We start from the raw sequence: 15,289 nt of genomic DNA, 5'->3' as shown, positions 1-15,289 counted from the left end.
ATCACAGCCATAGGAAAACTCATATCAAAACCTCCGCTCATCCCACTTTGACTAGAGGTAACACCAGACATACCAGAATCTTCAGAAGACAGAGAAGCTGAATCTGATCAGTCACAATCCAGCTTGAGAATAAGTTTTCAGTTCAGTTCAGACTCACAGTACTGTCAAAAAACAGGTTGCAGTCTCAGTTCAGCCACACTTCTGGACACAAGAAAGCTTGTTCTCACACAAAGAAATCAAAGCTGGTCACACACCATTACTTTTCTCAGATTTCGGCCCTACTGAACCATTCTAGACTGATCACACACCATTTCAGATGTGTAAGGTATATCAAAGAAACAAGTCTGACCATTCCCTCTAGCAATAAATCAGCTTTCACACAACAACTTAGGTTCAATATGAATAGAAGAAGTAAATAAAATGTTGTCACAGCAGTTACAGATCTGCAGTCTTGAAGAAATAACACCTTTCAGGGCATAAGAAGGATCGCTTGATCCACATACATTGAGAGAAGACACTCTCACACCAGCCGCAGGTTTATAGACCCACATAATCCACTCATCTGGGTACAAAAGGATCAGTTCGATCCACAAAACTGAGGAAGAAAAATAAAGAAAACTCACAGCATTTGAAACTGACTCACAACATTCGATTTTTTCTCCCCCCTGATAATTTCTGGGCTCACGACGAAGAGAAAAGAACTATCTTGCAGTGAGCTTCCTCACATGTCCACCAGAGATCTTGTTCTTTGATTCAATCACCAATAGGCAAAAAAGGAAAGAAGCGCCGTCCTGGTCCTAAGATTGGATCTGCTGCTCTGATACCATGTTTTCTTGGTGCTGAGATGGTATGATTCCAGAATACAGAGTAAGAGAAGGAGAAGAGAGAAGAGAGAAAAGAGAAACAGAATTGAGAGAGGCAAAAAGTCAACTGGCAGTGCCAGTTTATTTAGTATTTGTACTAGGGCGACCATACAGAAAAAAAGAAAAGGGAAATTACAAAGGTGCCCTTGCGGCACTAAACTTAAAATAAACTAAGTTATTCAGCAATTTCTGTCTTCCCAAATTATCCACACCACAAGGTCCACAACAACTCTTACTATCCTCCACATGATCTTTCCTCTCTTTTTTTGAGCCTTAGGAAATTGGGGTTGAATAAACTTACCACTTCTTGTGGAGGGACTCATTTGCAACCAAATAGAGAACAAAAATATTCCCAAATACAAGACACAAGAGGACAGGAGATTAATAAGTGAGAAATGGATTCTCCACAAACCTTATAAAGAATACACACATGTGAGGAGATAGGCAAGAATAGGGCCTCCTTTTCTGTAGGATGTCATAGGTGTTAACCTTACCAAGGAATACTTCCCAACACAGAGCTTGAACTTTGGGTGGGATGGGTTTACACCAAATTTCTTTCATTGGGAAGGCCAACCCTTTGGAAGTGGAGTTGATTAAAAGGTTAAAGAAGGAAACACAAGAGAAATAGCCATTAGGGGGAGGGGGTCCATACCCTAACATCAGGTGGATTTTAGTTTAAGAACACAATTTCCAAAGACACAAGCAAAGAGATGAATGAATCACATTTAGAGCCCTGAACCCTCTCCTGAACCCAAAATCCCAATTAATCCCATTTTGGGATGTTGCACCAAATTTGGAGACAGGTTATAATTTATAGTCTGAAAGGGTGTAAAGAGTTGGAAATTATTGACAGAGGGGCATATCTCCAACCCAGAGGTCCTCCTAGAAATGGATTTTATTCCTACACCCACATCAAAGCAGATGGGATTAAGAATGGAAGAAAGTACCTAAATTATTGCTTTCCAAGGGGATCTTGAAGATGTATGAGTCCAACTTTGCATCCCAGCCATTCTCCTCTAAGCCATGTATGCTTTCTGCTTTCAATGACCTTGCGCTACTACCTATCTCCTTCTAAGGGGAATCTCCAAAGCCACTTCCCTAGCAGAGCTGTATTCCTCTTTGTCAAATTCTTGATACCTAAATCACCCTGTTCCTTTGATTTACATACCTGCTCTCATTTTATCAAGTGATCCTTTCTTTTATCAATTTATTCCCCGACTCCCAAAGGAAGTTCCTCATAGTTTTTTCAAGTCGCTTAGCCATTTTGACTGGTATCCTAAAGGTGGAGTGATAGTAAATGGGCAGGTTTGCTAATGTGGATTTGATTAAGGTTATTTTACCCCCTAAAGAGATATAATTCCTTTTCCACATAGCCAGTTTCTTCCAAAATCTTTCTATGACAGGCAACTTACATACCAAAGACTCAAACTAAACCAGACTCGAGCTAAAAACCTTGGAAAAAAACCTGGCAGAGAGGCTTAATCTTCATCCACAATTTCATCCTCCTGATCTGAAAATTCCTCGTCCCAAACTTTGCCTCCTTTCACCAAAGCTTTCTTCTTTAACTTCTCTTCTCTTTTTCTCCTTTCAAACTCCTCGAAGGCCCTCCTAGTAAATTCTTCACCACCCAAAAAACAGAGACCCAAACTTTTTCGGATCGTCACCTCTCTGTCTACTAACTGTTGGAGAGTCACACTGCTTGAAGCAATACCCTTAAACTCATTACTTTGCACCTTCATGCTTGTACTAGAATCTGGACCCTCACCACCCTCCTTGTTGACTTGATCATCCTTGTCCGAATGAGAATCCAGTGACCGCACTTTCATCGTCGTTCCTTTAGATTCATCTCCAGGAGACAAATTGCCTCTTTTCCTTCTCTCGTAAAACCATTTGTAGTTTTTTGTGGGTCCTGCCCCTGCCAGACCAAGCTTCAACCTAGAGAAGATTTTCGTCACATGCACTACATTAGGGTTTCTTAGGCTGCATGATTTCTTGCCATTCACTCCATTGAACAACTCATTTTTCTGTTCACTCTTGCTTCTTCAACCCAAGTCAACACCCAACCTTCCAACCTTCACCTCCTTAAAATGAAAAGCGTCTTCAATGTGGTTCTCATCCTGATCACCCTGATCACCAACATTGTCTTCATCTTCTCTTGATCCTTTTCCTCCTGCACTTCCCCAATCTCAGATTCCGCAAAGATGTCAGTACCTCCTTCCCCAACTTCCTCAGCCCCCTCTTCCAACCCCCCACTCTCGTCGGGGATAATTTCCTTAGAAGCTAGTAGTTCTACTGAACCCAAATCGTTCCCTTTTTCTTTGAGTGCCGACTCAGGAACTCCATTTTCCGGTGTGATACAAACCACCGCTGTATTTCTTTCAGCCTAAGCGCATCGACCCTCACCTTCATCTATAGAAGAAGCTTGACTCCCGACATGATCCTCTTCTGTTCGTCCATCTCTCCTCTTAATTCCATTTTTGTAAAATTTGGTAATCACCCATACCCACCTTTCCTTTTTCTTATCTGTCAGACCTCTCCTCCCCAACTTAGCCTTGATGATCATTCTGCTTAGGATTTCTACAATTAGAGTAAACAAGACGGGGGGATATAGGGTCTCCTTGTCTCAAACCTCTTTTGGCTAGGAAAAAGTCTAGTAACCCCATTTATCATGATTGAGAAATGTACTGAACTGATACATCCTCTGATCCAATTTGTCCATTTTTCTCCCCATCCAATCGCTTCTAGCACACCAAGAAGGAAGCCCCAATCCACCAAGTCATAGGCTTTTTTACAGGTTTAATTTGCAAATCAAACCCTTTTCTCTTTTCTTTCTCTTTTCTTCCACACTCATTTGCCACTAAAATTTGATGCACATTTTGCCTTCCATCAACAAAGGCTCTTTGGAACTGGGAGATCACTAGGGGTAGACAAGTCTGATAGACTCTTGGTCAACAGAGCTTCTTCGAGGGAGCTCCTTCTTCTAGAAAAGAAACAGAATTGAGTGAGAAGAGAAGAAGAGAAAGAGGGAGAAGAATATGTTGGTTATGATTTTCTGTCCATTCCGTTCTGCCCATAGGCCTTATATAGGCTTTCTTACTTATCGACTCATCATTACCACGAGCTATGCATGTGGGTGGTCATGATGTGGCCTGCGGTTGTAAACTGTAAAGAGACTGGGCCGAATGGGTCCTAGTATCTTCTCTTGTAATATTTTTTTTTCTATTTTTCTGTTAGCTAATGGGCCTGTTATTTCTTTTTGTTTGATCTCTTTACGTTACTGCCTAGCTGGCTGCCCACTTAAGGACATACTTGTAATTATATTAACATTAATTTTTAGCAAAAGGGATTAGAGAAGAAAGGGAAGGATTATTCGAACCTTTTCTCCTTCTTCCTCCTCTTTTCTCCATCTTCTTCTCTTGTAATGCTGCTCTTACTTTTCTTCCTCCTTTTTCTCTCTATTTTTTCAAGTTTGCACCTATTTTTGAGGACTGGTTTACATCTTGGTATCAGAGCAGGTTTCTTTCTTCTTTTCTTCTTCCTCTTTTCCCATACACCCTTAGATTAAGAGAGTGTGTGGAGACATAGGTTCTCTATAGCTCAGAGGATCTCCGGCCTAGTTGGTAGAGGGTTTGGAGAGTTTAAATTCGGCTGGATATTGCCAAGAAGTGGTGCTGTTCTATTGCTGCCCAAAACCCTAGCCGACTAGAGATTTTCGAAGGTACAGGTAAAGGTGAAGCTTTGGGTGTGGCGCTTTGTGCCTGAGAGGTGTCTTTTGACTCCTAAAGGAGGGCAGTTCAGGTTTGGAAGAGATTGAGAAGCTCTGGTAGGAGCGACTGCATCTTCTCCCTTCCTCTCCAATAGTTGGACGGAGTAAAACCCTAGTTTTCAAGCATCTGGGTTCTGGTTTGACTTCAAGTAAGTTTATATAGACCAAATTTCTGGTTCTTTGATTTTCGTTTGATTAAAGGAGCCACACGGAAGTGAGTTCAAGCAAGTGCCGGTATCTGGCCTTGGCTCGGTAGATTCTGTTTTGACTGGTGTGACCACAATCAAGCTAGATGGGACAAATTATCTTGCTTGGGCACAACCTATAAGAATTTATGTTTGTAGTAGAGGAAAACTCGGGTATCACAGGTAGTAAAGTGAAACCCGAAGAGACAGACCCTGAATTGGAGAAATGGATGCAGGAGAACTATAGAGTCATTGGATGGTTGGTCAACTCTATGCAACCTCATATAAGTCAGCATTATCACTGGATATCTTCGCTAAGGAGATATGGGACAGTGTTACTGAGACCTATTCACAGAAGTTGAATGTAGCCAGAGTCTACAAGTTGAAAAGTGATGTGAAGAACCTAAGACAGGGGGAGAAGAGTGTAGCAATCTACTATTCTATACTGAAATCCCTTTGGCAAGAAATTGATGTTATGGAGACAGTTGTATGGGAGAGTAAGAATGATGCTGAAATGTATAGGAAGTTGGTGGAGAGAAATAGGGTGTTTGAATTTCTTACTGGACTCAACCCTGAGTTTGAGAACATTAGGCAAAATATCCTGACCAAAGATGAGGTTACTCTTTCCCAGGCATACACTATGATAAGCAGTGAGGAGAGTAGGTGACAAGTTCAGTTACAGAGTCCACCTACAGAATACTTTGCACATGCTGGAATAAAGCCAAAGGGTCCTACTAAGAAAAAGGAGCAGATATGTGAATATTGCAAGAAACCAAGGCATACAAAGGTCACTTGCTGGAAGCTTCATCCTGATAGGTTTAAGAATAACAACAATTCTAAGAAGGGCACTCAGGTAGGAAAGCCTAAGACAACTAATGTTGCTACGGTACCTGAAGGAGGAAATAAGGAGAGTGAAGAAAAATCAACCATCGAGCAGTTGGCAGCAATGAACGCGGATTTTGAAAAGTATGGGAGGCTGCTAAGTCACTTGGAAGCTATTGTTTCTTCATCTTACTCTTCCAATAACACATCATCATCATCTGCATTTGCTCACTCAGGTATTCGTGCTTCTACAAATCATACTTCAATTCCAGGTAATCATAAAATCCCTTGGATTATTGATTCCGGTGCATCAGACCATATGACCAGCCTGTCTAATCTCTTATATTGAGTTCATCATATTTTTTTAAATTTGAAAAATATGAAAATGTTTTATTATAAAATACTTACGTGAATCAAAAGGAGGCATCTTCTTGCATATTTAAAATTGACAGTACTAAGGTGGAATTAGAGCTGAATAATGGAGCAAGACCGTACTTTTCTTGTAAAATAAAAAATAGAAAAAATAATAGTAATGGCTAAACCCATCTATCAATGATCTATATATGTCTATCCATTTATGTCCGTATAGGTTTAAGTATTGTAGCTAGGGTTCTTGAAAATCTATGTTAAGACGCATTAGAAAAAGCCTAATTTATTTACCAAATAATAATAATAAGAATAAATAGTGATTATATTTATTCCCCAAGGAGACCAAATAGGACCCTAGAGGAATAAAAAAAGGGAGAGAGAAAAGAGAGAAGGAGAGTCTACTCGCTATGTGCATTGGGAGGATGAGAATCTATGCGGTGGATGGGTGCGAGGGACATCGTGTCTGGTCGGACAGTAAATTACAAAAATCAAGTATAAAATCAGCCTCACCCTCACCCTCGTTGAGTGAGAATTAGGGTTTGATGGATGGATGGATGGATGGAAAACTTAGGGTTGTGTGGGTTCTGTGTTAATGTATACTTTGTAATAAAACTGTAAAAGAGTTGGGGAATCGGGTAGAGGGGAGAAAGCATCGGTGGTTCCAGAGGAAGCTCCGAATGCATGGAGCCAAAAGCAGTTGAATAAACTAATGTACCAGCTCTGTTGTTCATCTTTTCTTTTTATAAATCGGTCTCACTTCTTGCTTGCCTATGACTTTATTTGTTAATGGAAGCGGCTGTTCCACTCAAAGTCAGCTGGGATGCTGGCTGCTGCACATTGCAGAGACGACCATCACTCTCTCTCTCTCTCTCTCTCTCTGAGCTGCTATAGATATCAAAATGAAAATATTCAATTCTTTGTTCGTTATTGTTTATCTTCTCCCTACCTAGCTACAGTCCCCTCCAGTCTCCAGCTTTTGTACTAGTAATTCTTCATTTGGAACCGGTAATGGCCAGTGTTCGTACCAGTTGGGCTTCAACCCGTAATTAAGCAGTAGTAAGTCTCACAAACATCTATGCTTCTCTCTTCTCCATGAGCGGTGAGGGCTGCTGGGTCATGTCCCCCTCCTCTCTAGATCTCTATAGACCCTAGGCAATTACTCTTGGATTGGAATATTTGGTTATTATAATTAGGATGATTTGATCAATATTAATTAAGAGGTTAATTAATAATTTCTCAATAGTATCACGTGGTGATAATGTTGGATTCTAGTACTTTAAATGAAAAATCAAGGAATAAAACTGCTACTTGGTTCTTCTTTCTGTAAACAAATTAAAAGAGCCGATGGATGATGATAGATTAGTAAGAATTAATCTTTTCTTCATCGAAATTCAAAAAGATGATTGGACACGTGGACTGCCAACATAAGCCCTGGTTCACTGCAACTAATTGGTTAGTATAGCTAGAATAGCAGTGAGGCAAATGTCGTTACCATTTACACTTGAAATTTGATCCTAGTAGTGAGTAGCGTGTACTCATGAGTAGAGTGACCCAACATGGGAGGAATAGATCATAGATGGAGCGAGCAGAGTGGAATCGGAATCTTTGTCTGGAGAAACCGCGTTGGTGTTGGGTCCATTCATCAAGCATCGTCCTCATCATCACCATCATCAAAATCAACATCACGATACCAAGAATTGTCCAGTACCAAACGCCCTCGCTGCAACTCTTTGCTCATACTTCTTATGAATGGATGGAGATTGGTGCAGAGAGAGAGAGAGAGAGAGAGAGAGAGAGAGAGAGAGAGAGTTCACCGTGAACCAGAGACAGGTATCACGGACGTGACCGTAACACGACCTCGACAAACGTGATGAGGTCAACCCTTTCCCTCTTCTGCATGCTTAATATATGTAATATAAAAATATAAATATCTGCTCTGCACTTCTCATGCAAAGGTTGCAATTATGTCTTAATCATTTATTCCTGATCAAGGGTTATAAAGGCAAGAGACCTTTTTTTTTTGAAGAAATCAAGATTCTCTCTCTCTCTCTCTCGTCACGTGAAGTGAAACTGAAACATCCCATCTTTTAATATTTTTTCCTTTTTACCTGTTCTTTATTTTATTTATTTTTGAAAAATTAGTCTGTCCCCCCCCCCTCCGTCAGTCAATCTCTCACCAACTTAGAATAAGAGGAGTCTCCATCGTTAATAAGCCATAAAAAGAGAAGAGACACCAGCTTGGTCTACTAAAAATTACAAGAGAGAGAGAGAGAGAGAGGCTGCGGTGGCCCAGTTAAGCCTATCGCTGACCGACCTTAAGATGGCGTGTAGGATAAAAAGAGAGGAGTGAGAGAGAGAGAGAGTGATCAAATATTCTCTTTAGCTTTGATGAGATTTGGTTTTTTCTTCTGAGATTCAAACAAGGGTAAGAGAGATCTGCCGTCTGCATAAGAAGAGTCTGATTTTGTTGATGAGTTATTCTTATTTATATTTATTATTCTTTTGCGTTTTGTGGGTTTTTGTTGGATTCAAGCTCGAGCTTTGTTTTTTGTTTGTTTGGGCAGAATCAGAGAAGCGGGAGTTGGATATACGAAGTGGTTTATCTTGTTTGTGCTCGCGTGTAGATTGCTCGTCTTTGGAGTTGGAGAAGTGCGAAGCTTTTCGTTTCTTGCTTAATTTGTACGATACTAGTTTTTTTTTGGAGTTTGGACAAAGCTAATTCTTCGGGGGTGTGGTGTAACTTAACCAAATTAAAAGCAAGGACACCAGCTTTGTTAGTTTGCTTTATGGTCTCAAACAGTCTCCTCAGGCTTGGTTTGAGAGGTTCAGGGCTGCTCTTGTCTCCTTTGGTTACACACAAACTCAATCTGATCATACCCTGTTCTTGAAGAGAAATGGCCCTCTGGTGACCTTTTTGATAGTTTGTGTTGATGATATTGTGGTCACGGGTAATGACACTCAAGAGGTCAGTAAACTCAGAAGATATCTTAACTCTGAATTTGAGATCATGGATTTGGGAGATCTTCGGTATTTTTTGGGCATTGAAGTTGCTAGATCTAAGGGTGGTATCTTCATTTCTCAGCGTAAATATGTCCTTCACCTCCTTGCTGAGATTGGTAAACTTGGAGCTAAACCAATCTCCACTTCTATTGATCCCAATCATAAGCTTTCTGCTACAGATGATGACCTTTTATCTGATAAGGGGGTGTTTCAGAGACTGCTTGGGAAGTTGTTATATTTTTTCATGACTCGGCCGGACATTTCCTATGCAGTAAGTGTTATTAGTCAATTTATGCATTCTCCCAGAGATACTAGTAGGCGATCAAGACTACAATCAGCCTTGAACCCTAATAGATTTCAGATTAGGAAAAGTAGAAGAAAAGAGAGGAGAAGAACTGGAGAAACAAAGGTTGAAAGAAGGGACAGATTCAGAATGATCTGCCGCCGCCACTCTTAGTATTTATAGGTTATGTTCAATACATAGGGAAAGGACAGATCTGCCCTTAGTACTTACACGACAAATAAAGCAAATAAAAAGCTGAAATAAATAACAACTGAAATAACAAACTAACCACCAACTGACACTATCATGATTGAAACAAATAATTACACATACTATCCTACGAACACAGTGGGGACCACAGCTGTGGGGCCCACATCAGTGTTCTCTACACTCCCCCTCAAGTTGGGAATAGATATTTATCATTCCCAACTTGGATAGGTCTGCGTCTAACTTCTTCCTTGGTACTGCCTTGGTGAGGATATTTGCGAGCTGCATGTTGGATGTGATATATGGGAGACACTTCTTGTGATTAGACCCTCTCTCGCACAAAATGTCGATCAACTTCAATGTGTTTAGTTATGTCATGCTGCACCGGATTGTGGGCTATATTAATAGCCGCTCGATTATCACAATACAAGATTAAGGGATTCTCATAATCAACACCTAACTTTTCAAGTAGTGATCTCAGCCATAGGATTTCAACCACTCCGTTAGCCATTGACCTGTACTCAATTTCAGCACTAGAGCGGGAAACAACACTCTCCTTCTTACTCCTCCAAGAGACAAGGTTACCTCCCACAAGGGCACAATATCCAGAGGTAGACCTCCTGTCATCAGCACTCCCAACCCAATCGGCATCTGTGTAGACCTCCACCTTCATGTGATTATTGTTCTTGAACAGTATACCTCTACCCAGGCATCTCTTCAAGTATGCTAATATTCTCTCTGCCGCAAGAAGATGAGTAGTTCTAGGGGAATGCATGTACCGGCTGACAACACTAACTGCATAACTGATATCTGACCGAGTGAGGCAGAGATATAGGAGCTTTCCAACCAACCGTTGGAACATAACTTTGTCTTCAAGAGGCTCCCCGCCCTCTGCACTAATCTTGTGATTCTGTTCAATGGGTGTATCAGTAGGCTTAACATCTAACTTTCCAGTTTCCGCCAACAGATCTAGAACATATTTTCTCTGAGAGATAAAGATCCCTTGTTTAGATCTAGCAACCTCAATACCCAAAAAATACCGTAGTGTATCAAGATCTTTCACCTCAAACTCTTGATGAAGGAGCTGTTTGAGGGACTCAATCTCACTACTATTATTTCCTGTCACTACAATATCATCTGTACATAATCGAATTTTCCAAGGGCTAGTCTGAATCTATCAAACCAGGCTCTAGGTGACTGTTTCAAACCACACAATGCCTTGTTCAATCGGCAAACCTTCTTACCTGTCTCTGTATCATAGAATCCAGGAGGCAACTGCATGTAGACCTTTTCCTGTAAGTCTCCATTCAGAAAAGCATTTTTAACATCCATCTAGAACATGGGCCAAGAATGACTTGCTGCAAGGGATAACAGAACTCGAATGGTGGTCATCTTGGCTACTGGGGCAAAGGTTTCCAAGTAGTCCATACCATAATTCTGGGTGAACCCCTTTGCGACCAGCCAGGCTTTGTACCTTTCAATGGAGCCATCATCATTATGCTTCACAGCAAATGCCCATCTACATCCAACCGGTTTCTTTCCTTTGGGTAGGTCAAATAGCGCCTGAGTATTATTTTTCAACAGGGTATCCATTTCAACTTGCACTGCATCTTTCCACTCTGGAACTGATAAGGCTTCATGCATTGTTTTTGGAATAGGGACATTGGCAATGGAAGTGAGATAGGACCGGTAAGAGGGAGATAGGCGATCATAGGATAAAAACTGGGAAATGCAGTGAGCTGTAGATGTGGTGCAATGCCCTTTGCCTTTGCGGACGACGATAAGGAGGTCAAGGTCATCCGTAGGAGGTAAAGGAATAGTGGAAGGTGTCTCAGTGGGCTCTGGGACTGTAATACCTGGATTTGGAGCTGCAGAATGAACTGGAGCTGGCTTGAACTGCCGATGACTGGGATCAACCTGCCTGCATCGCCTGTGATAGACTCTCAACTCCTGATCCCTTTGACCACCCTCACCATTACAGCCTTCATCACCCAAATGGAATAGGTAAAGGAATAGCCCCACTCCCACTGCACTCCCCCTGAAGAAAAAGACCACCCCCACTCTCACTACTCTCCCCCTGAGGAGAAACCCTAGGATAAAAGGGTGTCTCCTCAAAGAAGGTGACATCCATGGAGACAAACTTCTTCCCCGAAACAGGATCATAGTAGCAATAACCCTTTTGAGCTTGTGCATAGCCGAGGAAAATGCATTTGGAGGCCTTAGGGTCAAACTTGGAATGATGGGGCCTGAGAAGCTGAACGAAACAGGTACAACCAAAGGTTTTAAGGGGAATGGTAAACAACTCCACGTTTGGGTATAGAAGGGAAAAAGGGGTTTTCATATCAAGAACCTGGGAAGGAACCCGATTAATGAGATATACTGCTGTGAGGATGGCATCACCCCATAAGCGAATAGGTACATTGGAGGTAAACATAATGCTTCTAGCTACCTCTAAAATGTGCCCATTCTTCCTTTTGGCAACTCCGTTCTGCTATGGTGTATGAGGGCAAGTGCTCTGGTGAATAACTCCATGATGAAGGAGGTAAGAGGTCAATGGCTTAGCAAAGTAGTCTTTTTCAGATCTAAGAACTTTGATCTTGGCCCCAAACTGGGTTAGAATCATCTGATGGAAGTTTTGGGTCAGAGCAAGAACCTCATCTCGAGAACGCATAAGGTAGACCCAAGAAAAACGGGTATGGCCATCAACAAACAACAGAAAATATCCGTACCCACCCATAGAAGGGATGTGATATGGCCCCCAAACATCAGTGCACAATATCAAAAGAATAATTACTCCTTTTATTACTCAAAGAATAAGATGTTCTACAATGTTTGGCAAGCTCACAACTCTCACATCTCAACTTGGCAACTCAACAGACTCAAATAAAGTAAGAAGTAGACTCTTCAAGGACCGGAAAGATAAATGACCTAATCGGTTATGCCAAAGCATAACCGGACTCACAAAGCAGACTCTTCAAATCTCACAGTTGTAATCTGAAACTCAGTTTCAAATATGCTGCCATAACTGCTGTTCCCAAGACTACCTTCTCCCTGATTTTTAAACTCCATCTTTGGTCAAGAACCAGTAGGTACGAACTGTTAGGGTTACTACAATAGAAAACAGCACTTGGACAGTCGATCACAATCAGAAATCAGTATGGAATCAATGCAGGTCTGATCTGAAACCAATCTGTAATCACGGTATATGCATGAAACTAGTATAAATTTGATCTGAAACCAATCGACAATCATAGTACCAAGCAGTTCGTACAAGTTTTCACCCCCTAAAAGAGCTCGAAACCAAAAAACAGGTCTGAAACCAGCTTAGAGAGCAATCCGAGATGCTGGAACAGAATTAGGGTTTCAATCGCAGCTCTGAAATAAGTGCTCAGCCACACTTTCCAAGCAGTCCGTACAGTTAGGTTTTGTCGTAGGGTCAATGTGAAACCCTAAAACTGATCACCTCTGGGAGAAAACCCTAAAACAAGCACTTCCAAGAGGATAACAAGAGTTTGGCCCAACAGAAAGGTTTGCCACAAGGTAAATATCAAACCCTAGAACTGAGAGAAAACCCTAAAACAGTTCGACCGCTCCTTCTAGATAGGTCCAACCTATCTTAACTGATAGCAGTCTCTAGAAAATAGATAAGACTTACCTAGAGAATGTTGTTCGCTACCTTCCAAGGTTGCTTGAACCCTAGCCTTCTCTGATTCTTCCTGATTACCAACACTCTGCAAGCCGTGGCAAGTCTTCAACAGCTGCGAACCTCTTGTAGTAACCTCCAAGAATCAGCCAACGTATACTTCTTCATAAACTTCCAGCCCTAGATGGTTCTCATGTGGTCGGCTGGACTAGACTCACATGAGAAACCCTAGATAGATAAGCTCTGATACCAAGTAGGCGATGAAGACTACAATCAGCCTTGAACCCTAATAGATTTCAGATTAGGAAAAATAGAAGAAAAGAAGAGAAAGGGAGAAAAGAGAGGAGAAGAACTGGAGAAACAAAGGTTGAAAGAAGGGACAGATTCAGAATGATCTGCCACTACCTCTCTCTTAGTATTTATAGGTTATGTTCAATACATAGGCAAAGGACAGATCTGCCCTTAGTACTTACATGACAAATAAAACAAATAAAAAACTGAAATAACAAACTGACCACCAACTAACACTACCATGACTGAAACAAATAATTACACATACTGTCCTACGAACACAGTGGGGACGACAGCTGTGGGGCTCACATCAGTGTTCTCTACAGTACTCATTTAGCTGCTGTAGAAAGGGTTTTGTGTTACTTGAAAGGTACTCCAGGGAAATTTATTCTATTTGCCAAACATGGACACATGAAGCTGGAAGCTTTCACTGTTGCTGATTGGGCAGGATGTATCGATGATAGGAGATCCACCTCAGGTTATTGTGCTCTGGTCGCTAGGAACATTGTGTCATGGAAGAGTAAGAAACAGTCTGTAGTTGCTAGATCCTCAGCTGAAGCAGAATACAGGGCAATGACACATGGTATGTCAGAATTACTGTGGCTACAATCCCTTTTAGAAGAATTGAGGGTTGACTATGAGAAGCCAATGATGCTCTACTATCACAACCAAGTAGCTATCAATATTGCACATAATCCTGTTCAACATGATAGAACTAAGCACATTGAGACTGATAGACATTTTATAAGGGAAAGAGTTTCCTCAGGAGAAGTTTGTTAGACATTTTATAAAGGAAAGGGTTTCCTCAGGAGAAGTTTGTTAGACATTTTATAAAGGAAAGGGTTTCCTCAGGAGAAGTTTGTTAGACATTTTATAAAGGAAAGGGTTTCCTCAGGAGAAGTTTGTTAGACATTTTATAAAGGAAAGGGTTTCCTCAGGAGAAGTTTGTTTGCCATTCATCACATCAGATGAACAATTGGCTGATATCTTGACCAAGGGAGTTTCGAGAGGGAAAATGACACATTATATAAGCAAGCTGGGCATGATTGACATCTATGCTCAGCTTGAGGGGGAGTGTAAAGAGACTGGGCCGAATGGGTCCTAGTATCTTCTCTTGTAATATTTTTTTTTTCTATTTTCCTGTTAGCTAATGGGCCTGTTATTTCTTTTTGTTTGATCTCTTTATGTTACTGCCTAGCTGGCTGCCCACTTAAGGGCATACTTGTAATTATTTTAACGTTAATTTTTAGTAAAAGGGATTAGAGAAGAAAGGGAAGGATTATTCAAACCTTTTCTCCTTCTTCCTCCTCTTTTCTTCGTCTTCTTCTCTTGTAATGCTGCTCTTACTTTTCTTCCTCATTTTTCTCTCTAATTTTTCAAGTTTACACCTATTTTTGAGGACTGGTTTGCATGGGCCACTACTGGTGCTGCATGGACTTCACGACCTGTGTGGGCCTGAGTTTCCTGAACAGTATGAGCCTGGTAATCTGATGGTGGGCTATCTGCCTAGGATCTATCAAAGTCTTCAGTCTCTTTGCTAGGACTTTAGCAATAATTTTATATAAGCTTCCTACAAGACTAATGGGCCTGAAATCCTTTGTGGTTTCTGCATCTTTTCTTTTGGGTATCAAGACAATGAAGGTTGCATTTGTTCCAGGTGAGATTTCTCCTTCTTCATGAAATTCCTCAAAAAACCTCCCATAGATCACCCTTAATAATCTCCCCTGTTTGCCCCCTTTTTAGCTAAAGAATCTGCCAGGTTGTTCCTTTCTCTTGGAATCCAGTATATCTGTACTCTTGGCATTACTTAGTGTTCTTATATCTCTTAATAAGTTTCTGTCTCTGTGCCTCTATGTTCCT

At 41.1% G+C, this 15,289-nt stretch overlaps 1 protein-coding gene across 2 annotated transcripts in view; it reads left to right on the top strand.

Annotated features, from left to right (window-relative positions):
• Nucleotides 1–15,289, top strand: part of MAK10 (MAK10 homolog) — a 74,131-nt gene that overhangs the window by 29,685 nt on the left and 29,157 nt on the right. The window lies entirely within an intron of this gene.

This window comes from Nelumbo lutea, chromosome 2 (assembly GCF_056320005.1).
Source record: "Nelumbo lutea isolate HS-2025 chromosome 2, American lotus-T2T, whole genome shotgun sequence".
NCBI lineage: Eukaryota > Viridiplantae > Streptophyta > Magnoliopsida > Proteales > Nelumbonaceae > Nelumbo > Nelumbo lutea.
This window is presented reverse-complemented; position numbering and strand designations above follow the sequence as displayed.